General features: G+C 40.0%; 1 long non-coding RNA gene across 1 annotated transcript; it reads left to right on the forward strand.

Annotated features, from left to right (window-relative positions):
• Positions 1-624: 624 nt before the first annotated feature.
• Positions 625-24,864, forward strand: LOC140598166 (uncharacterized). Its single transcript, XR_012000286.1, has 4 exons — positions 625-1,451; positions 1,573-1,690; positions 5,075-5,536; positions 24,230-24,864. It is a non-coding gene; the product is annotated as an uncharacterized lncRNA (long non-coding RNA).

Here is a 24,864-nt window from a genome sequence, read left to right on the forward strand (position 1 = left end):
CCGCTGGTGGGGGCGCGGGGTCCCGGCCCGGGGCCGAAGAGGCCGGCCGCCTTCCGGAGGGTCGGGGGCGGGCGGGCGGGGGGCAGGGAGCGGCCGCCCGCCCCCTCCCCCGACCCCCAGCGGCGGCGGCAGCTGCACACACACGAGCCCATTGTCGCCGGCGCCCGGCGCGCAGCCCCGCGGACTCGGCCCCGCGGCCAAGCGCGTCAGCGGCCCCGTCAGCCGGGCCGGGCTCCGTGACGCGCGCAGCCCGCGCTATAAATAACCCCTCGCCGGGCGGCTCGGGCGGCCTTCCAGGGACCGCGGGGCGCGGCGCGGGGGCAACCAGGAGCCGCCCCGCAGCCCCGCGCCCCCCGCGCTCCCCCCCACCCCTTGCCTTCCCCTCCCTCCTCCTCCCCTCCCTTCCCCTTCCCTCCCCTCCCCTCCCCCCCTCCCCTCCGCTCCCCTTCCCCCTTCCCCTCCCTTCCCCTCCCCTCCCCTCCCCTTCCCCCCTCCCCTCTCCTCCCCTCCCTTACACTCCCCTCCCCTTCCCCCCTTCCCCCCTCCCCTCCCCTCTCCTCCCCTTCCCCCCTCCCCTCCCTTACACTCCCCTCCTCCTCCCCAGGTCCTCTCCCGCCCCCTCCCCCCTCCCCCCCCCCCCCCCCCCCGCTCGGAGCGCCGCTGGCGGGTGGGAAGGCCGGGGCGAGCGCAGCCCCCGGGCTCAGGGCCGGGGTCGCCGTGTTCCTTCCTCCCGGTTCGGGGGCCCCGGCCTCCCCGCTCGCCCACACCCGCCCTCGTGCAGGTCGGATGTGTTTGTGGCGGCAGATCCTCGGTTCGAAGCCAAACAAGCCGTCCGTCCTAGGCGTCCCGACGCGGCCTCCTCCAAGCCCCCGCGGGAGTGCGCGCTGCGGCCTTCCGCCTGCACCCCTCCGGGCGGGTCGCAGCCTCCCCTTCCTCAGACCCCACCGGCCTCAGGGATTCCGGCGGTGGCGGAGCCGGGGCCGTCTCGACTGTCTGGATTGGGAGTCGCGCCCGGACCCCAGCAAGAGCGCGCCCCCCGGCCCGCGGGCTCAGGCGCTGGCCTTTGTGGCCTCGAACTCGCACAGGCCTTGCACACAGCACATTTGCATTTTCCCAGAGTCTTCCATCGTGGAAGGTTCTGGAGTTCCATCAGGGCTTACACTTAAAGGGACTTTCTCTCTAGGTAAATTTTGTGCGGGGACTTGCCGTTCCGGCCCTGCCCAGGCCCACCAGGCCCACCAGGCTGGCGCCCCGACGGCCGCACACGCGCCGCACATCGTCTGTTCCCTTGGAACCGTCTACTAACCGGCTAGACGGGCTCCTCCTGAGCAAGAGGTCTCAGATACCTGAACTCGAAAATTCCTGGGATGCTGATATGTCATTTGCCGATGGAAATGAAGTTTTTAAGTGACCTGGCCTGGATAGAGGGACTTAACAGCGCCGAGGAAATGGTGGGTGCTTTACAGTCAAGACCAAGTGAGGTCGTGAGGGATTCACGTGGCTGGGAGATGGAAGACTAGAAAATCTGGGTCTTCATTAGGTTTCATTGTGCCTCTCTGTGCCACCTTGCAGGAATTACAGCGTCGCCTTCCGCCTCGGTTCCTTGGTCTTCCAAATGGAGAAAGTGTGGCTTCTAAGACCCTTTCCACGCTAATGTTCTAGGATGCTAAAAGGACACAATTGTGTTCAGGTATATAAAGCTGTCGATATGAGTACCTGTGTCTCATGGAAAAAAGATAACCAAATATACAATAATTTGGTCCTCTGACAATTTTTTACTTTGTACATTTTTCAAAAAGAAGATCTATTAGGGCCACTTCAGAAAAAGAATGAATTCAACTATATCATTAAAACGATTTTAAGAGGAAAAAATAGTTGTCACTACATGCTTCATTTACATGACAGCAGACATAATTACAGTCTGATGATGTCTTAAGGCCTTTCCAATACCATGTGCTCTCCCACGAGTGAATGAATTATGAGTAGCTAAATGTACTAGAATCACTTGTCTCCAATTTTACCCCCAAATCTGGCTTATGTAGTTTTTAGGAAGGGGTTCTGAGTTGAAACACACAAACTTGTTTATCAGTGAGTGGGGTTTATGAGCCAGGCACGTCGTCTTCTGCTTGATCCCCAGCATTGTCAGAATCCGCCTTCATCTTCTGTCTCCAGGTTGGTGAAGGCAGAAAACATAAAAAAAGGCAGAAACAAGTTTAGAGCCAAAACATTTGCTTCACGTAGACACCACCGAAGTGTGATCGCAACTAAAAGTTAACCAGTATTTTCCCGGTTCCAAAAGCACATCTGTCTCTCTTTCCCATAAAATGTTTCATATCTCTGATTTCATCTTGAAGTTCTTTCTCCTGTAGCTTACAAAGAGGTATTTTTCCTTTACTCTCACTTTCCTGAAACTTCTAGGTTCTCACATAGTTTTAAATTGAAACTCTTTTGCTTCCTTCTTATCCTTTTTTTAATGTGGCAAGTTCCATTCTCCGTTACCCTTACCCTTAAAAATTTAACAGCATGAGAATTAGGCTAAAACTGAAACATGTCCAAATTTTATGAGGCGGGGAGCTGTGGGATCTTAGCTCTGGAACACAGGAGAAATACCGTGAAACAACCAGTTTCCTTAAAAAATAAAAAGGAAAAACAAAAACAAAAACAAACCCCCTAAACAACCACGTTGAAATTTGTGATATAGAAGAATGAAAATATGGAAGATCTTTCATTGGATCTCTTTGATAGCATAAAGCTTGTTACAATTTTTAAACATAGCGGATGTTTTAGAATATGGACATTTCTCAATATTTCTGACACTTCTGTCTACCTGAGGTTAAATCTTTTTTAAAAGACTCCTCACAGTAACAGTATTGAAGATTTTATTAAAGAAACTACTGTGCACTCTTGCCTTATTACTCAGTTAATCCTGCTCTCTATTTAGAGAACTGTGCCAGCTAGGTTGAGGCTTCAAAGGAATGAGCACAAATATTTGCCGTATCCTATACAGTATAGTTTTGGTGATAGAATTCATTTCAGAAAATATCATTGAAGTTGCAGTATACGCAAATCTCAGCAACTTTCAAATGGATAAATAGAAGGTTAGCAAGAAAAGTGATGAGGGATTCTCAGCATTCCAAATGAAAGGCAAGGAACAACCAAAGTTATAGACCTAGGTGTTTTCTGAATTTAAAAGACCAAGAAATCAAGGCAGGCAGTGTTCTTACAAATTTTTTTTTTTTTTAAATCAGCAAAATAGGGCAGCCCGGGTGGCTCAGCGGTTTAGCGCCGCTTTCAGCCCAGGGCCTGGTCCTGGAGACCCAGGATCAAGTCCCACATCGGGCTCCCTGCATGGAGCCTGCTTCTCCCTCTGCCTGTCTCTGCCTCTCTCTGTGCATCTCATGAAAAAATAAAATTCTTAAAAAAAAAAAAAAAACTAAAACAAGTTTTTAAAGAATCAGCAAAATTAACAGGAATCCCAACATAGTTTTAAAAAATGCACATAAATACATAATCAGCCCTTCTGATAAGGTTGCCCTGATTTTATTTTTTAGGTGGTGGAGAGGGGAAAGGGCAGAGAGAGAGGGAGAGAAGAGAATCTTAAGCAGGCTCCATACCCAGTGTGGAGCCCCACACAGAGCTTGATCTCACAACCCTGAGATCATGACCTGAGGCTAAATCAAGAGTCAGATGTTTAACGAGCTGAGCCACCCAGGCACCCAAGGTTGTCCTGATTTTAATGGCTTAACCCAAACTGCACACACTTTGGTAACTCATTGATGGGCATCTATTGCAAACAACTTTTTTTCTTCCAGTAAAAATTATAGCATCAAAGCAGGATTTGTGAACAGTGAGTTTTAACAAATTCCTTGTGTGGGTCCAGGGCCTAGACCTAATAGCTATTTGATCCATTCCTGCTTCTTTCCCCTTCTCTGGTCTTTAGCACAGGAGGGCCGATCCAGCCAGCTATGGTTTCCCTCCCTTCTTTAGGAGCTGCCTGCCAGCACATGTGTGACCAATGGAAAGCCAGAGCAGGGGGGCATCCCACCCTGCCCCCCAGGCTCTCGTTCCTGCCAAATGCCTCAGGACCTCTGACCTTGGGTTCCAGTAACATTGCCTTCTCCCTTTATTCCTCTAGTATTTGGGTGGCTTTGTCCTGTTGAATAATCACTGTCCTCTTTTTGTTTCTCAGCCCTTCTGTCACCTGTTTTACAAATTACTTGAATTAAATTCTCCCTGTGTTGAGTACTTAGAGCAGTTTCTGTTTTCCAGGTTGAAGCCTGACTCCATACATCCTAGTGAAAGACACTATTGACTGATATACAGGGAAAATCTACTATTCCTTCATCCTCATTTGCTAGAAAATTTTTTTGTGCTAATGAAGGATCCAGTCCTCAGAAGAATTTTTGAAAATTTCTTAAAATTTTGTTTTTAAACTCTTTTACTGTTCATTAGTCAGAACAGGGCCAATACTTAGCTGAGCCTGATACATAAATTCCATGCTAAAAAGAGAGGTGGCATATAATACCTGACAAGGTTTAATTTACAACACACATCTTCTATAAGGCCCGTTCATTCACCAGCTTATTTGTCAGTGGTTTCTCTGTCCCCTTGTATCTTAGAGAGAGAGACAGGGAGAAGGAAAGAGAGAAGAAAAGAGAAAGGAAAGAAAAAACTTTCTGTATTATTAATTTGGAATTTCATGTATGTGGATCCTTGGGATAATATTTCAAAATCTAAATAATCTCTACATCTTTTTTTCTCCCTGTATTTTCTACTACTGCTTCTCTCCTCCCTCTCCACCCCTGTAAACAGGTCTCCTTCTTGGTGTTCGTTGTTCATAGCCAGAAAGAGGCAAAAGGAAGGGCAAACAAAAGTGATCTGAATATTTCTGGCTTCGTTTTATAAAATCTTGAAATTTCAAGGGGAAAAAAAATTCCAGGACATAGCCTAAATATCTTGAAGAAACTTCAAAAGGAAAAGGATATTCTTGAAACTGGAAGAAGGATTTTCCTGGGCAAATAAATTCAAGGGGGAGAGAAACAGAATGATCGGTATTTTTTTTTTTTTTAATCAGTATTTCTTGAGAAGAAACACAGAGCTGGGAGATGATACTGGAGAAGTTCCCCAGGAAGAGAACCAGGAGTTGGCAGAGGAGTCTATGAGGTCATGCTTCTAGCATCCAGGTGTATCATGGGAGACAAATCATTGCACAAATACCCCCTGGACCTCACTCATCTGTACCAGGAATTATACTAGTCCTTTTTTTCCATTGACCATTAGCACACAGGTAGCCACAGTGAGTGGCCAGGACTTGTGTGGGAGCCACCAGGAAGGATCTCTCTCTTTTTTTTGTTCTCTGCACTTCAACATGGAGAGATGTAAACTGCCACCACACAGCAAGAGTCTGCTGGAGAATAGAGCCAACACAGAGGAAGTAGATCCAAGAGATGGAGAAGGAGAAATTGGGTGCTGAAGACATTTGAGCCTGGATCAAGCTATTCTTGGAGCTAAACCTATCACCAGATTCTCAAGTTATGTGAGTAAATCAGTTCACTTTTAGCTAAAGTCAAGATTGAATTTTCTGTCAACTGCATTGGAAAGAGTCCCAACTGATACACTTGTCCCTAATGGCTTTTCAAGGCCTTGGTGCTGGGACATAAATACAGAAGTTACCTGATGACTAATAGTGCATGCATACCATGTAATACTAATTTATTCCTCTACTGCTACTGGGCAGGGCGAGGGAGGGGGGGTACTTAATATGATCACATAGGAAGTGGCATGTCAAAATCAAGTGGAAGCGCCCATTGTTGGTTAAATTTCCAGGGAGAATGAAACTGTTCCTACCCCAGAGACATTAAACCTTTCGATCAGTACAACAAAGATTTCAATGGTCGAAGCAGGAGAACATGAAACATAGCAGTCCCTATATATCTCTCACCTCTTTATTGCTACACCCTGCCTCTAGCAGCCAGTCCTATCCAGCTAAAAATAGTTCCCCAACTATTCTTTGTGAATAGTGGAAATAGTTGAGTACATGAAATAAATGAATGTAGAAACAGAAAGAATTATACATTTTTATAGCCCAGACCTGAGAGTTCACTTAATCCTTGTGATCAAAATATTTGTCACAATAATAGGAATTGTAAAGTTATAAACTGTAAGAGAGTGGAATGTTAAATTTCATTAGAATTCATCATATGATAGCGCCCTTTATTTTACTTTTGCATAAATATAGCAATATATTATGAAATTTAAGAATTCTTGTTCTTTAAATTTGGCTACCTTTCCTCTCTCCTTTAAATTTGATATTTTTCTATTCTCTTTAAGTGTTTTGTTTCCTATGCATTATCTGTTTGCTCCCCACACCTACACAATATTTGTGATTAGATAATATTTTATTATGGCCAAGAACCAAAATATCAGTTCAAATAGCACATGAAGTCAGATACTTAACAGAGCCAAGCTAACTACAGTTGGAAAAAGACCCTCCACCCACTTTATACAAACACACACACACACACACTCCTAGACATACTCTTTAATAATTCCATGATTTCAACATCTTTGTGTAGGAAGAGAGTTGCTGCCACTTGAAAAGGTTACAGTAATGCATCCTGTTTCTTACAGACCTATAGGAATCTGGGCATGGTTAGAAAGAGGAGGATGAACAAAGTGGGAATCGACATAACTCTACGTAAAAATGTAGCTAGTTGTCTCCATTTAGGGTAGACTTAGTACAGATTATATTTGGAGAAGTGTTTCTTTTTTTAATGTAAATTGTCTTTGATAATTATTATTTGCCTTTGAGGCATATGTATGTGTAGAACCCAGTAGGTGATCAAGAAGAATGAGATGGCAAATCTTCACTGCTACAAATGGGCAAAAATTGAAATGCAAACACCCTAGGGACTGTGCTGTTAGAGACTTGTGTTACTTGACTCAACCTTTTGGGGAAAGTATTGCTGCAAATGATAACCTGTGGGTTGCACTGGTTGGGAAAGAGGGATGAACCCTCCATGAGATTAAACTATCATTAATAGAGTGTAAGGCAGTAAATATTTATAACTGGAGAGCAACAAAGAAGGAAGGTGCTGTCCAAGGCAAAAGTCAACAATGGTGGGCCCTGAGACAAGGAGCCAGGCTAGGAATCGGAGTATGCTCTTAGGGTCTCTATGTAAATATTTTACAGTAAGTTGTTTGTTTCTCTTATCCTTTGAACTATTGGAAGTTTTGTGAACAGTTTTTAATCTTTCCTTTATGTTGTAATTGTCTTCATTTGTTTCTTTTTTGTTTGTTTGTTTTTTCTTCTTCTTCATTTGTTTCTGACCTTTAGTTGTTATTAACCCCTATACAGGCTAGGGTGGTGGGGTTGGGACAATCAAGGCAAACAACAGCAGTGGCTACTATAACCTTCTGTACATCGCATCTCCCCAAGGCCATTGTGTTGTGGTCCCAACTTTGGCAGTAGTGGGGAAAGGGGAAATGAGTAGTGGTCTGAGAAAGAGCATGGAGAAGGATCCCAAAAGGGCTGTGGAAGAGCAGATGACTCAGGAGCAGACATGGAGGTGAGGTAGGGGGACAGGGTGTTGGGGGTTTGGGTTGACAAACCTTCTTTATCAAAGGAATCAGAGCTTCCTGTCCATTCTACTGTGAAATACTACTTCACCAAGCCTCCCCTGCTCCCCTCAAACCTGGCTATTTCTTCCCTCTTGCTTCAGCTTTCATCACTTTTTACCTGGATTTCAGCGACAGCTACCTACGACGACGTTGTCTCCTGCCACCAGCTGTTTCCTTGCTCTGGTCTGGTTCTCCTCCCTCGCATCGCATCACCGTGGCTATCTTTCTAAAGAGTGCTGGCCCATGACCAGTGCTCCTCCAGTACCTCTAGTAAAAAAGCGTTCTTTTCACCTGTCTATTGTCCTCGGGATTTCTTTTGAAAAGTTGCACCTTTCCTTTGGCAACTCAGGTATTCAAAACTAATAGATATTTGTTTAGGTAAGAGGTGCCATTCAAGTCACTTGCCATGCTAAAAGGATTCCGTTTAAAGATTTACCCATTTAAAGATTACACAAATTTTCAGTATTGAGACAGATGGCACCACAGTAGAAGCAGTGATGTCCTTGAAAATCTGTCTATTTTGTTTAGGAAAAATGTTCACATAATGATCAAAAGGCTATGCTTCTTTAACAATTCTAGAATACCATCAAAGATTTCCAGTCCTAAATGAATCTGGGTGGAGAGAAATGGTGATAAGATGGAGACAGTGATGGGGTCAGTGAATACAGATTTTGGATACAAGTGGATTAATTCTTGGGCAGAGCTCTTCACCTCTGCACCTCATCTTTATCAGGGGCTTAATAGCATACATGACCCACTTCATTTCCTGAAAATTAGTTATTTATAGCATTTTAAAAAGTCTTCTGTGAAGTTAAGTTCATGCCTGAATTTTTTAATATGCAGGCTGATTTTGTAAACACATGGAAGAGAGAGGAAGAGCCAGAAAATATGCCCCTTTATGCATCCCAGTAAGTCATGCCATTGAAAAGGGGCCCAGACGCAGCTTTGAAATCCAGTCTGGAGTTCCAATTATCCCTCTCTTTTCATATGCCTTGTCTGTCGTGTTTGAATGGATAGCATAAAGCTGGTCTTGTCCTTATCTATATTGCGGAGAAGTACACCACTGACGTCTTCATACATGTCATTAATATAAAATTTCTCCTAGATCAACAATGATGTTATAATACATTCAACTTTGGTATTTAGTTGATATGCCTTAAATTCAAAAACTCTTCACCCACTGCTGCCCACATATGCTGACAACTGTTCTGATCCCAGCAGGAGTAACAGATTTTATTTCTTAAGCATTGCAGAACTACAACCAGAGTGTTATTATTAGATAAAAGATCTCATACTGGCTTTGCAATAGAGAAAAAAGAAAGAATCGAGATGAAAATAATCTAGGCTATTTAAAAATGCCCCACATTTTCAAAATTATGATTCAATTTGGTTGTCAAAGGTAACATATTCAAATGGGTCAAAATTTAAAAGGTACAAAATTATATACAGAGAATAAACACTGTCATGTCCGTGTTCCCCTGCCATCCGTTCTAATGGGCTAACCTAGTATTATAAAAAGTTTCTATATTCTCCCATAGATAGTCTATGTATATGCAAGCAAATGTGAACACACATATGTGTTTAAGCATATAGCTTGTCTATTTTCCTTTAACAACTTACTTTGGAGATGGTGTTGTATCAGTACATATAAGGCTTTTTAGTAATTTTTTTCTGGTTGCGTACTATTCCGTTCTAGGAAAAAATATATATATATATAAAATTTTGCCAGTGCCACATGAATGGCTATTTAAGTGGTTTCCAATCTTTTGCTAGGTACTCCTATAAGGTATCCCTATACGTACATCATTTTGCCTGTGGACAGGTACTTCTTTAGCATAAACTCCTAGAAGTTGAATTTCTTGGTTAAAACTATGTGTTATAATTCTTTTAAGGAATGTAATTTTTTCATTTTTGATTGTGATAAAAAAATTCAAAAGGAACAAACGAATGCATTTTGAAAAATATGTCTTTCTCATACCCTCTTTGCCTAACCACACACTTCCTTTCCTCAGAAGCAAATAGGCCTCCAGCTTCTTATATATCCTTTCAGAGATTTTACACACACAGAAGCACAGGCACATACATACTCTGTATGGGCAAGAATGTGTCTATAGGAGAATTTGATTTGTTTAGTCAGATTAGTATTTGATTATGTGCTGTAGTCCACCAGGAACAGACGGCTCTTGCAAAAATGGCTGAAAGGATTCAGTGTAACCATTTAAGTTAGGAACATGCTCTTTTATTGCCTCATACACCATCATCATTTAAAGTGATAATTCCACTAATTTTCTCTATGCACATCTGTTCTGTGTAGAGGGAAGGGAGGCTATAAAGAGCCCTGCACTGTCCTCAGCCAAAAATTGTCTGATGAGATCCAGTCTGGAGTTCGCTCTGTACGCCTGGTAAAGAGCAGTTACTCTGTAATCCTATCCTCCTCGTCAAGGGCTTCTCTCTCATGTTGGATCCCCTGCTCCTCTAGCCCACGTATCCTCTTTTTCTTAGTGTTCTCTCTCACTCTCTTTCCTCCCTCTCTCTCTCTCTCTCTCTTACACACACACACACACACACACACACACACACACATTCTCTCTCCCTCACGACTATCTTCCAATAGTCAGAGAGCAAGATTGTCTAGGAGGTAAATTTTTTGAGATCTTGCATTTTTTAAAAGTCTTTTTATTCTTCCCTCCCATTGGTTGACAATAGAATTTTAGGTGGGAAATACTTTTTCCTCCCAGAAATTTGTAGGCATTGTTCCAGTCTTACTGCTAAGAAATAATATGGCATTGTGATTTCTGACCCCATTTTTTTCCTCTCTGGAAACCTTTGTGATCTCCTCTTTAACACCGGTATTTAAAAATTTTCTAATGATATGCCTTGAGTGATTTTATTTTCATCTATTATATTGAGCACTGGCTGGATAGGCCTTTCAATCTGGAAATGAATGTTATATAGTTGTGGATAATTTTCCTGAATTATTTCACTAATTATTATTATTTCACTAATGATTTCCTCTTGAATGCTCTTTTTACCCTTTTGCTCTTTTTCAAGTACATGTATATATATGTGTATGTCTGTGCATATGTATATATATATATATATATATATACACGCAAGTATATGCAAGTGTATATATATTTGAATTTGTGATGCTTTTAAAGAAAATTTCTCAACTTTATTTCCCAACTGATATATTTTTTTTTTTTAAAGTAAGCCCTACACCCTGGGGCTCGAACTCATGATCCCGAGATTAAGAGTTAAATGCTCCACTGACTGAGCCAGCCAGGTACCCCCTAACTGACATTCTTATGCACTTTAAATTTTTGGTTTATTTTTATGGTGTCTATATATATATGTATATATATATATATATACATATATATATATATCATAAAATTTACCGTTTTAGCCAATTTTTTGTGTAGTTAAGTGACATTAATTAGATTAACATTATTGTGCAACCATCAGCACCATCCATCTCCACAACTTCTTCATGTTCTAAAATGGTATCTCTCTGCCCATTAAATAATAACTCCCCATTCCTCCCTTCCCCAAGCCTCCTGGCAACCACCATTCTATTTTCTGTCTTTATGATGTGGGTAAATATAAGTACCTCATTTAAGGAGAATCATACAATATTTGTCCATTTGTGTCTGGCTTATTTCACATGGTATAATGTCTTCGGTTTCATCCTTGTTAGTGTATATCAGAATTTTGTTCCTTTTTAAAGCCGAATAATATTCCATTGTATGTCTGTACCACGTTTTGTTTATCCATTCATCTGTCAGTGAATGCTTAAGGTGTTCTTATTTTTTGACTATTGTAAATGATGCTATTAACATTGGTGTGTCATATTTTTTATTTGTACTGTTATGTATATTTTTCAGGAGTTTTCTGAATGTTCCACTTATATTTTGTTCTTTTCTTTTAAGGCTATGAAATCTTAATTCTCTAAAGATATGAATGTTAGTGTATGTGTATAGTATATTCATATTACATATACATATAAATTTATATCTCCCTGCATGTTACTCATTTCTTCTAAATTGCATTTGTTTGCTTGCTTATTTTATTATCTTTTCCAGGTTAGAGTGGTTTTTTTTTTCAGATGTCTTTTAGTTTTGATTTTCTACTCTTGACTAAGAATGAAAGTCTAGGGATGCTCTATTGGCTCAGTGGTTGAGCGTCTGCCTCCCACTCGAGGCGCCATCCTGAATTCAGAGATCAAGTCCCACGTTGGGCTTCCTGCATGAAGCCTGCTTCTCCCTCTGCCTGTGTCTCTGCCTCTCTCTCTGTGTCTCTCATGAATAAATAAATAAAATCTTAAAAAAAAAAAAAAGAATGAAAGTCTGAAAACCGATACAGAGCTCTGAATGCATGTATGTATATGGGGCTTCCTGACCTTGAGCTTTACTGTAAAGTAAAGGTAGTCTGGGAAGACTGTGTATTGGGCATCGTTATTAGCAGTATTTTTAAGTCTTTCTGGTTGGGATGGACAGGTTACCCAAGAAAAGTCCATCTATCTCCTTCCTAGAGGGTTGAGATCTGGCTGCCAGTGTCCTGGGAGGAACCGACTGTGGAAAGGGTTTGAGGGGATGTTTTCGATAGAATATTCCAATCTTCAACTGTGCCTGGCCTCTCTGAGTCCAAAATAGAACCATGGACTTACCCAAGGTTGGGAGAGTCAGTCTCCTACTGGTGTGGAGTTGAGAATCTAAAGAGATAATTGCTTCTCCGTTGATTTTTACCCTATCCTTCAGTACCGACCTTGACTCTTTCACTTTGAGTTCCACAATTATCTGGTGCTACCATTTCTTGAACCTTCTGAGGATTCTGTTGTGTTAATGGGAATTCCCAGCTTCTCCCATGACAGCTTTAGTTTTTACTGTTAGGTCTGTTAAATCAGTCAGATTTCATCCACCTATTTTCTAATTTTCAAAAGCATGTCGCTGTTATCTCATTTCTTCCTCCCCATCTTTTTGTGTCTTTAAAAAAATGCCTTTCAAATAGCTTTCACAGGATTTCCTGAAATGGTAACTCTTATGATGTGTGTGTTCAGTTCTTTAACCCTGGAGTAACATGGCATATTTAATGCTTGTCTGGAAAAGAGAAGTATCTCCTTGATTCACCAAACTTCCAAATGATTTAAAGATGTAAAATTTAGTGTTGTGCAAGGGCAACTGTGCAGGTCAGTTGGTTGAGCAACTGACTCTTGGTTTCAGGTCAGGTCATGATTGCAGGGTCCTGGGATCGAGTGGCCTTGGGCTCCATGCGGGCTTGGAATCTGCTTGTTTATCCATTCATCTGTCAGTGAATGCTTAAGGTGTTTTTATTTTTTGACTATTGTAAATAATGCTGCTATAAACATTGGTGTATCATATCTTTTGTATTGTTATGTATATTTCTCTGCCCCTCTCCTGATCTCCCTCTCTGAAAAAAAAAGAAAAGAAATTAATTTTATGCTATTAACTTAATACTGCCTTATTGAAAATTCTCACATTTCCTCATTTCAAGGTAATAGTTAGAAGTGGGCTTATTTCTCCACAACTAAGGCATTAATATTTGGTCCTAAATTACATGAAGTGTCCATTCTGAAAAAGCAGTTGATATGTCAGCAAATGAATCTATTTATTTTAAGATATAACTTGCCTATAGACACTCTATTAGAAGGAATAATCATTTAGAAAATTGTATTTACTAATGATGGATTTAACATTATAAATAAGTTGTGTTATTTGGTCCCCATTTATCAAAAAAAATGGGCTCTACTTGGTGCTCTTTTTGAAGAAGTTTCATACATTTTCTTTGAGGTCATGGCAATTGGTCAAATTAATGTTGCAACAATTGAAATGAATCTGCAAGGAAAAAAACCTTAAAAATAAAAATGGCACCTGTTTATTACCCAGATATATCTGTTCCCTCTGCTTCGTTTTAGTCATAGCTATTTAATTTCCTGAAGCAAAAAACAAACAGATTTTTCACTAATGTCAGTACTGCAGAGCTAGCATAGGACAGAAGAGCCAGCTGTACTCGATTTCGTCTTATGCATCATCAACAAAATTGGCAGCTAAGTTCTGATTTCAGAGCCTTTATGGTTAATGATGATGTACAAGCTGTGCTTGATTTTCAGATACAAGACTGATCTTTGCTGACAGAAAAATCTATTTTTGATTTGTAAATTGAGCAAATTTGATGCAAAATTATTGATGTAGGATAAACGGAGATCATGAAGATATCATTTTTAGACTCACATTTCTATCCGTAAAACCACTTCAGTTTATTATTATTATAATCATCATCATCCTTATAATTATTAGCATTACGATGATGGTAACTAAGTATTTAACTGAAATTGCAGGGAAGTTTTGTGAATGAGTCATATATCGACAAGTCTTATACTAACTTAAGAATGTGACTGCAAAAAAAATTAAAAAAAGAATGTGACTGCAGTGAAAGGAGCAACAGAGCTAATTAGCAATCAATTCTATTAGCATCCGAGTTCTGGTATAAGGCTATTTCACAACCATATTTTGCAAGTGATCATGAGTAAAATCTTCTGACATTATGTAAAGAATGCTGAGCAAATAGGTGTGAAAGAAGGGAAAAAATGCTTCCTTGATTATGAGCACTTTGACAACAGAAATTATATTTCCGTCATTGCTTAAACCAGCTACTATAATTTTTTGAGTTCATACAAATCATTTTATCATACTTGCCAATGGTGTACCATTGAATCTTTTTTTAAGATTTTATTTATTTATTCATGAGAGTCACAGGCAGAGGGAGAAGCAGGCTCCCTGCAGGGAGCCCGATGTGGGACTCCATCCCAGGACTCTGGGATCACACCCTGGGCCAAAGGCAGGCGCTGAACCCCTGAGCCACCCAGGGATCCCCTGGTTTTTTAAATTTAAAGATTTTATTTTACCGTTGAATTTTTTTGAGAGGCAGCAGTAATGGCTCCATGTAAAATCATGTACCTATAACATCTTATCTTTGATGTTCTTTTTGTCTTGGTCGCATTTAGGAGCCCTGACCACACATACCCGGTTCTTTCATGCTGTTTCCTGGAGGTAGTACTTCCTAGCTGTTGTACTGCTTTGCCCCTTTCTTATTCCATACCTATCACTCCTTAGCTTTTTCACAACTTACCTGTCTTTTGTCCCATCCGCTAAAGATTTTGCAAGGATACGTGTGTTAAGAGGTTGAAAATGTTTATTTTTTAGGTGTGTTATCCTTCTAGGAGTATAGATTTGCATTTTTAGAGGAACTCTTGAAGACCTATTGCCAGAAGTTGAAATGTCACATTTTTCTGTCTGTCAAGAGTGGCAAAAATCCATATCCTACAATAACTGGCTTTTATTTATTGATTTTACCCAGCTTAAAATGTGTGTTGCTGAAGCATAATGAGATGGAGATTAAGATCAAGGGCTTTGAAGTCAAATGGATCTGATTTTGAAACTCAACTCTGCCACTAACTAGCTGTTAGTCACATTTTACTTAGCATTAAGGTGTGATACTATACCCATTTCCTAGGGTTGTTGTGAGAAGTAAACGGATTAACGCATGTGAAATGATTACTATAATGTTGAATAATAGTAAGGGTTCAGTAATTGTGAACTGCAGTTATTACTTATGTAATTGATATTATATAATTCAAATATTCTTTCTAAATTATTGATTTTTCTTCATCTCTAATATAGAGTATGTATCTATATGTAGGTGTCTCTCTATATAATCCTATATAAAGGATATATACATATATAAATATATATTTATAAATTAACAGGGATATGTAAGGCATCAAGCCTTGTTCAACTTTGTTTCCCCAAAATGTTGCATAGAATAATTGCTACATAAATATTAAATTTTATTCAAACCATGCAATGTCTTTGATTACAATATAAATTTACTATAAGGCAGAAATGGTTCAAATAAAGAAAAAGGATTAGTTTTCACACTTACGTATTTTAATTGAATCAAATAGTTTTTTCTGTTTATCTTTAGTAAGATCAAATAACGCTTTCTCTTAAAAGACAGGCCCATCCCTTTTGTCATCAGTATAACAGAAACCTCACAAGTATAAGCAATAAACCAGTATCCGAGGGCCTCATTTACTATCAAGAGGCACATTAGATACTTTCAGATTACTAGCAAAATATACCAAATTATACTCCAGAGGTCTTAAAAAGAGTTAATATCTCCCTATGAAGTGCCCTGGTTTGTTATCAAGGAATAATTTAAACATTTGGGGAACCTTTTAAATAATATCAACAAAACAGCAGCAGCATCAATGATGTTTGGTCCAATTCTGTAGCATATAATTAGGGCTGGGAGTTAAAAAAAATCCTTTAGAAATGGAGGTGAGAACCTTGTTCAAGAATCAGTAAAAGTGAGCATCCAAGAGGCCATCTCCAGGTATAGAGTTTACTTAGCATCTGCAGTGAATTCAACCCAGGGATTGAGTGCAAGAGACTGTCATAATGAGTGACTAGTGAGTGACTAAATGAGTCTGATGCAAAATACCAGGCCCTCAACTAGATAATTTGATGTCTAACAAAATCTAAAAGACTGATTGTTTGAAAGCTATTGAATCATTTTTAAATATTGAAGAAACTAAACCTCTTAGTGGCTGAGTTTTGGGATATAGATATGAGTGGAGTAAGAAAACCTTGCCCCTTCCCATATTTACCCACACTTGCATCTTCTTTCTTTCGAAATAGTCAGTGCGTTTCTTCCTATGTGAAGCCTTGTCTTGTCCTTTCCCCTGAACTGGAGTCAAGTGGCCAGAGTTAATACCACTGAGCATCCTGGGGAAGGGGTACTCCTAAATCTTCCACTTGAGGTGAGAGCCATTTATCATCCTGTGTTACACTGGGGCCATTTAAAAGCAGATGCGGGATCCCTGGGTGGCGCAGCGGTTGGCGCCTGCCTTTGGCCCAGGGCGCGATCCTGGAGACACGGGATCGAGTCCCACATCGGGCTCCCGCTGCATGGAGCCTGCTTCTCCCTCTGCCTGTGTCTCTGCCTCTCTCTCTCTCCCTCTCTCTGTGACCATCATAAGTAAATAAAAAATTTTTTTTAAAAAATTTAAAAGCAGATGCACTCAGCAAAACTAGTGCTTCTTACCCCACCACAGCAATTCCATGTCAGGATCTTCCCACATTTCTCACTGCAACGTGTGGGAGCTGAGGAGAAAACAGATACTTGGTAGCCTCACATCTTTCATCTTAAACTGGCTGTTCTCCTCTTAAAAGATATCAAACATCTATTTTGACCCACATTCCTGCTTCTTACCTAGCTCATGATCAGGAGCCCAAGCTCACTTTGTTACCTGCTCCTTTTATTATCCATGGGCTTTTGCCTGTTTTTGTAAATAAAGTTTTATTGGAACACAAACATGTTTTTTTTACATGTTCTCTATGGCTGTTCTCACGCTAAAAATGCCAGAGTTGAATAGGCCATCTGGTCTGCAAAGCTTAAAATATTTACTATCTGGCCTTTGTTGTTTTCTTTTTTTTTAATGATTTCATTTCATTTCACTTCATTTCATTTCATTTCATTTCATTTCATTTCATTTAAGTATACTCTTTAATCTCCATCCCTGCTTTACTAACCTCCGCCCCTCCATATACACACACACTCCTTTCCTCTGATAACCTCATTTTGTTCTCTATAGTTAAGAGTCTGTTTCTTGGTTTGCCTCTCTCTCCTTTTCTTTTCCTTTGCTCATTCGTTTTGTTTCTTCAATTCCACAAATGAGTGAAATCATATGGTATTTGTCTTTCTCTGAGTGACTCATTTTACTTAGCATTATACTGTCCAGCACTATCCATGTTGTTGCAAGTGACAAACTTTCATTGTTTTTTATGACTAATAGTCCATTGTGTATATGTATCATATTTTCTTTATCCATTCATCTGTCGATGGACACTTGGCCTGGTTCCATTGTTTGGCAATTGTAAATACTACTGCAATAAACATAGAGGTGTGTTGCATGCATCCCTTGAATCAGTGTTTTTGTACTTTTTGGGAAATACCCAGTAGTGCAATTACTGGATTGTGGGGTAGTTCTATTTTTCACTTTTTGAGGGTCTTCCATGTTGTCTTCCACAGTGGCTGTACCAATTTGTGTTCCCGCCAGCAGTGCACAAGCGTCCCTTTTCTTCATATCCTCACCACTGCCTGTTGTTCCTTGTGTTGTTGATTGTAGCTATTCTGACAGGTGTGAGGTGATATCTCATTGTAGGTTTGCTTTGCATTCCCTTGATGATGAGTGATATGGAGCACCTTATCATGTGTGTGTTGGCCATCTGGATGTCTTCTTTGGAGAAATGTCTGTTCATATTTTCTGCCTATTTTTAATTAGATTATTTGGGGGTTTTTTTGGCTATTGAGTTTTATCAGTTCTTTATATATTTTGAATGCTAACCCTCTATCAGATAAGTCATTTTCAAGTATCTTCTTCCATTCAGTAGGTTGCCTTTTAGTTTTGTTGATTGTTTCCTTTGCTGGGCAGAAACTTCTTATTTTGGAGCATTTTTAAGAAAAAATTTGCTGATGTCTATCGTATACATTCATTCTCATACTACTGTGTATGTCCACTTATCTAACCTGCTCCTTCACTTCTATTGCCACCTCAAGCCCTTCCACTCTGACACCCGGAGCTAACAGTTCATCATTAGCAAACTTGTCTACATCTTCAACTTCATTTCTGAATGTTGCCTTTGCTTTCTTACTATTAGTAAAACCCAGATGTGCCCTGTTAAAATCATCCCTCAGACTATAGTCAGTGTAAGCTGTTTTCTTTTACACCCTCTGTAACTACAGGGCTGATCTTGGGAGGGTTGTTTTTGCTTTCCAGTGACACTTCCAAATCTATTCTCTTCCCTCATCCTTCCAAATGCCCAGCTTTTTTGAAGTATATGTCATCAGACTTGGTCACTACTACCCCTCCTCATTGTTGTCATCCGGAGAACTTAGTTGCCTTCTTATTTGATACCTTTAGCACATGGCTCATTGTCTTTTTATTATTCTACCATTATTCTCACAGACTTCCTTTTTACTGACTTCAAAACCACGTGGATGATACAGCTAATACCTTAGACTCTCAGTTTCTGGATGTCTCCACCCTTCATTATCATTCCCTTCTCTCTGCTGCCCTCTCCCACCTGCCCAAGCCTCAACCCTGGTTACACCCAGTAGTCCCTGTGCACCAAAACAACTGAATACTGATGAAGACACAAGAACTATGCTGGCTACTGTCACTTTAAGTACTGGCTATATATCTCAAATGAGTAGTTGTATTAGGTGGGATTTTCCAGAGAAACAGACCAATAGGACGTGATCAATTGATCGATTGATAGATAGGTTTATTATAAGGAGTTGGCTCATGTAATTATGACACTCAGATCTGGCCAGCAAGGGAGAGACCCAGAGAGTATGGTGTTTCATCCCATGCCCGGAGGCCTGAGAACCAGAAAAGCCAATACCAGTTCCAGTCTGAGTCTGAAGCAAGAAGACTGAAGTCTCAACTCCAAGATAGACAGATCGAGTGAATTCTCCCTTCCTTATCTTTTTTGTTCTATTTAGGCCTTCAGTGGATTGGATGAGGCCCACCCACATTGGGGAGGGCAATCTGCTTTACTCAGTCTACCTACTCAAATATTAATCTCATCAAGAAATACTCTCACTGGCCCATTCAGAATACTGTTTAACCAAATTATCTGGGTACCTCATTGCCCAGTCAAGCTGACACATAAAATTAACCATTGCAGCAGTCAAGAGCTATCTTATTTCTTCCATAGGACTGTTGCGTTCCCATTTTCCAAAGTGACCATTTCACATCTTGTCTTTTTAAATTTCCTAACTGCTTTTCCTCTCCATACTCTCAGCTTATAACATCACTTCATTAATCATTAAGAAAATGGAAGCAATCCAACAATTCCCTCACCTTTTCAACCTAAAACTGTCTGCCTACCTCACTCTATACCTATTCTCTACCTGCCTTGTTTTATTGGAGAACAAGTGTCTCTGCTGCTATCACTGGCTTGCCCTTGCAGTTGTGCACAGGATCCCCATTCCCCTTACCTTTTCAAAGGCTTGATTTCTCAATTATATCTTCATCTTTTCCTGAATATTTTACTCTTTATTCAGTTACTCCCACTATCATAAACCACCTCTAGAACTCTAGGAACTCCCCTTTTTTTTTTCTTTTTTCTTTCTTTCTTTCTTTTCTTTTCTTTTTTTTTTTTTTTTTTTTTTTTTTTTTTTTTTTACAGAGAGGAGAGGAGGAAAGGGGAGGGCAGAGGGAAAGAGAGAAAATCTTAGGCAGGCTCTGTGCCCAGCATGGAGCCCAAAGTAGGGCTCCATCTCACAACCCTGAGATCATTACCTGAGCCAAAATCAAGAGTTGGACGCTTAACTGACTGATCCATCCAAGCAACCCTAGTAACTCCTTTTTTAAGTACACACACACACCACACACACACACACCTCCACCACCACCAGTACCACCACTATTAACAAGGATAACAATAACAATAGCAAAAGACCCTCATTTCATCTTACCTCCTCTTTCAGTGGTCTCTTGTTCTCTGGTAGAGTTTTTTTCAGAGAAGTCTTCCCTGTCCACCCATTTAAAAGTAGTCACACGTATCCTATCATTCTACTTGAAGTCTCTATATTGCATGTATCACTCCCTTTTATGCATTATGCTGATGGTTTTTGTTTACTGTTTTTCTTCTCCCAATAATACATAAGCTCTGTGAAAGCAGTTCTCTTTTTGCCTCCATATTTTCAGCATAGAAGACAGACATAGAAGAGTCCTCCATAATGATTTTTTGAGTGACTGAATGAATGAACTATTTCTCACTACTACACCTAAGATTCTCAAGGACAAGGACTTGGTCTTACATGTCTTTGTAATTGGTTTCATAAACACTTGTTGAATGGGTGAATGAATCATTGATATAAATGAGCAATAACCTAAAGAAAAGTTATTAATATGATGTTCTACTTGTAAGATTTACATTGGCATTTTTACTTTAAAAAAATCGGAATGATTTCTTTTAGGGTTATACTAATTTCTTTTAAACTACTGCTAATTTGTGTGACTTATCCATATGCATCTAAATTAATTTTTCTAACTTTAACTAAGGCTTATAAATAAATAAGTATACATATATGTATGTAGATGGATGGCTATATATACACCTACCCACACATATATAAAACATATGTTAGTCCTGTTCTAAGAATCTGCCAAACTTTCTTGGTAAGACTTGCCAATTGCAATCATGTGACAGGATGACAGTTCTCTTCTCTGGGAGAAGTCCAGACTTCCAGTGTCTGGGACAGAAATAATATAGACCAAGAAACATATATAGCTGATGATGGATGATTTTGGCTCCCATAATGTGAGATTTGGTCTTATTGGGAGACTTTGAAAATCATTAGACCAGAAATCATTTTTTATTTCTACACAGCTAAAATTTTTCCTTTTTGTATTTCTGTATGCAGGCATACTGCAAAGACAATTTCTGGTCAATATGGGTTTATACTAAACTTTACCACTCAATGATCAGTATAGCTTGCCAGTATAGCTTGCCTTATTTTTATCAGCATAGTAAATATGTATCCAAATATACCCAATTACAGATGCTTTCCTGTTGTCAATAATGTAGGACGGCTTGAGTAAAGATGTTTTCACTCTTAGGCAGAATTGATTCAGAGGAGATGACTGGGACACTTCAGTGATCGCATTTATACACACAGAGGAGGTAATAGTAAAGAATGCTTTCAGCTACAGGCAACAAAAGAATCAACTAGCGGTGGTTTCAACAAATTTGGGTTCAGTGGCTTAATGACAATAAGGCTACCATCTCTGCAGTTCTACTGGCCTTCCCCTCAAAAATCAAATGTTGACTATAATGCAGATGTGTCTGGTACACTTGTCCTAGCTAAAAAGTGTTTAAATGCCGGAAACAGGATGTAGTATGTGCATGTGAGTTTCTCCTTTTATACTAATCACAGAGAGAAAGCCATTCAACGGACTCCTCTTTATACCTTATTGGCTACAAATTGGTCCCCTGACAGTGCTTAGACCAACTGCTAGAGCCACCTTTCCTGAGAACTAGGGACCATTATGTCATTTCTGAACAAATTTGGGGTTTGATTTGAAGGAATAAAAATAGGAACGGCTTTTGCATGGGTAAAGAATAGTGTCTTCCACAGAGGGCTACCAAGACCATTCATGCTTAAGAAGGGAATTATGCTTATGTTGAATCTTGAATTCAAGTAGAAGTTGGCCAGGTAAATAAAGTTTGGAAAGGCTGAAAAGGATGAGAAAGCAGCTTATGAAATTGTATGGAAAAAGAACTGCAAATAATTAGATATAGCTGGGCATTCTGTGCACATAGAATAATGAGAAGAGAGACTGCAGAGTTTGGCAGGAATCGTGCCATGAAGGCAGTGTGGAAGCAAGGAAGCAAGTTCTCACATCTTTAGGCATTCATTCTGAGGTTGCTAAAGTAGCAAATAAATACCTATCTGGGCTTTCCCTCCATATGTGACAAAGAAAACCCAGACGTATGGAAGACACTGTTATCTCCCTATTTTGAAGAAGAAAAGTGAGAGCAGTCATTACTTAGGATATCTTTTTGCGCTCTCTCTCTCTCTCTCTCTCTCTCTCTCTGCCTAGCTAAGTCTGGCTTGGAGATTTTTCAGCTGTTTGCCAAACCAGATTGTACTCAATGGTTAGGGAGCCCCAGAGGATTTTACGGCTATATTTCCTCTACTAAAATCTTTGGGGAAAAAAATAGCTGAATGCTTGGAGTAAAACTCACCCTGCTGTTTTGATCATTGTGTATTAGACCAAGGGATCAGAATCTTGTTGGGTAATAACAGACCATATAATCTGATCTTCTCATAGTAGGAAAGTTAACAGAGTGAGGGATAAATGCCAGAAGTGTCAATAGCAGAGACAAGGTGCCAAGGAGGGAGAAGTGGTGAGAGAGAGCTAGAGAGAGAAAAAGAGAAAGGGAAAGTGAGCAATAGCTGACTTCTAGCAATTAACATAGTAAGTCTTTTTGGCTTTTTGTTGTGTTTTTTAAAAAAAATTTTAAAGTTTTTATTTTAATTCCAGTGTAGTTAACATAGAGTGTTATATTAATTCTAGGTATACAATATAGTGATTCAACAATCTCATACATTGCTGGGTGCTTATCTTGACAAGTATATTCTTTAATCTCCATCCGATTCCATCCATCCCCCCACCCCCCTCCCCTCTGGTAACCATCAGTTTCTTCTCTATAGTTAAGAGTCTGTTTAACACAAGAAGCCTTTGATCTTGGAAACTGGGTTAAAAAAAAAAAAAAGAACATAGAAAGTGTCAACTATTGAATAGTTCTGTAGTGACCTGGATCATATTATCATCATCATTATCATCAGATCATGGGAATTATTGCGTCTGTTTTCAAAATGCAACGGAGTTCTGCTGCCCCAAGTAATACAATATATTCAGATAAAATTATTGATGAAGTTTGCAATCATACATTATTTTGAATTGAGTTGAATTACTCTCTAATTAGTATCTAATATGTGCAGTCTTCAGGAATAGTCATGCCAATGTTTCCTTTCTGTAAGCTTGTGGTTAGTGGCTCATAGAGAAGCCTTTTGTTCTTTCCTGGGTAGTTCTGAATGAGAAAACAAGAGTCAAATGGAACTAAGTAGTCACAGAGGAAACAAGAAAAAGAGAAAACCTGTTTAACCATTAGAAACCGAGGGCCAGAAGAGACATGATTCATGGGTGTGCCAAGCTGGGGAATATGGCCTGAAGTTCAATAGAAGCAGACTGGAAACAGGAAAGAAAATTCTGGGGAAAGTAGGGAGCAGGGCAGTAGGCAGCTGTTCCATTTGAAGCATATCTTATATCTACTAGAATGATAGTTCTCCGTGGTGGTCACACTTCAGAATTACCTGAAGTACTTTTGAAAGTCCATTTCCAGACCCTACTCAAGTCCTGCTGAAGCAGAATATGATGTATGCAGCTGACCCAGCACCCACCTATGGAGCTTTCACCTGTCCACAGTGAAAATATCCATATGATAATGGTAACAGTATTGTCTTGAAAGGGGCTATCTTTAGTTCTCAGACCATTGCCATCTTAATTTTTCACTGGCATATTCTTCCTTTTATGAAATGGTTGTGTAAAAACATGGTACTTCTTAAAAATGTTCTTAGAAAAATGAAAATTAGCAAAAACTATTACTCGGTTTTGACCTTGGGTAATTTACCAACATCACTAGTTTCCTGACTTTAAAATCAGAGTGATAAAATGTAACAGCATGGTTTTGTGTAGATTAAATAGGAGAACTATAGAATATGCTTGGCATATAAACACTGAAAATTTTCCTATCGTATCAGGTGAGATACTAAGTGTCTCTTAGGTTTGCAAAATTTGACTCCCTCTGCCTAAACAATAAAGCTGACTTATTGTTCCAGGTAAGTGAAAAGTCACAGATCTTTTAGATCTTGTGGTCGGCATCAGGTTTAAACAGGACTTTGGTTTTACTTTCCTGTGGTTCTAACCCCCATTTTGGTTATGCCTCAGGGCCAGCTTCTCAAGGTGGCTGCCAGGATCCCCACAGTGAGAGAAAATGCTATTCCGGAAACCAGGAACACAATTCCAGTCCTAAGGCAATTGGACCACCCCTGAGCCATGACTGTGGCCCGGGAATGCCCTGCATTGACCAGCTCAGCTCTGGGTTATTCTGTTTCTGAACCAGTGCTTGTGCTAAGGGAAATGGCATCATCCTCATCAACTTGACACACCAGGACCAGGCCCTGGGGCTGGAGGAGCTGTAAATGCCATCAAAACCAGCTGCCACACAGTGGGCAGGAGAAGAATTAAAGTTGGAAGAAATCCTACAACCCCACTCATAGCCCTACTCCCAGTAAACTTGCTGTTATTGGCTACCTGCATACAGCAGCCCTTTCACATACTTCCTGCTTGCTGTACTTGGGTTAAAATGAAAGAAGCTGCCAGCACTGTCTTTAAGGAAAACGTTATTTACTTCACTTAATACTTAGAAAGACTAAAATGAAAAAAAAAAAAAAAAAAGAAGAAGAAGTACTAAAATGTTGCTACTGAAGTTTGAAAATCAGAAGGAAAAAAACAGGTTCTTATCCTACCAGAGAAGAAAACCATCATTAAAATTTACTGTCTTACCTTTATATGTGGGCATA

Source organism: Vulpes vulpes, chromosome 3 (genome assembly GCF_048418805.1).
Source record: "Vulpes vulpes isolate BD-2025 chromosome 3, VulVul3, whole genome shotgun sequence".
Taxonomy (NCBI): domain Eukaryota; kingdom Metazoa; phylum Chordata; class Mammalia; order Carnivora; family Canidae; genus Vulpes; species Vulpes vulpes.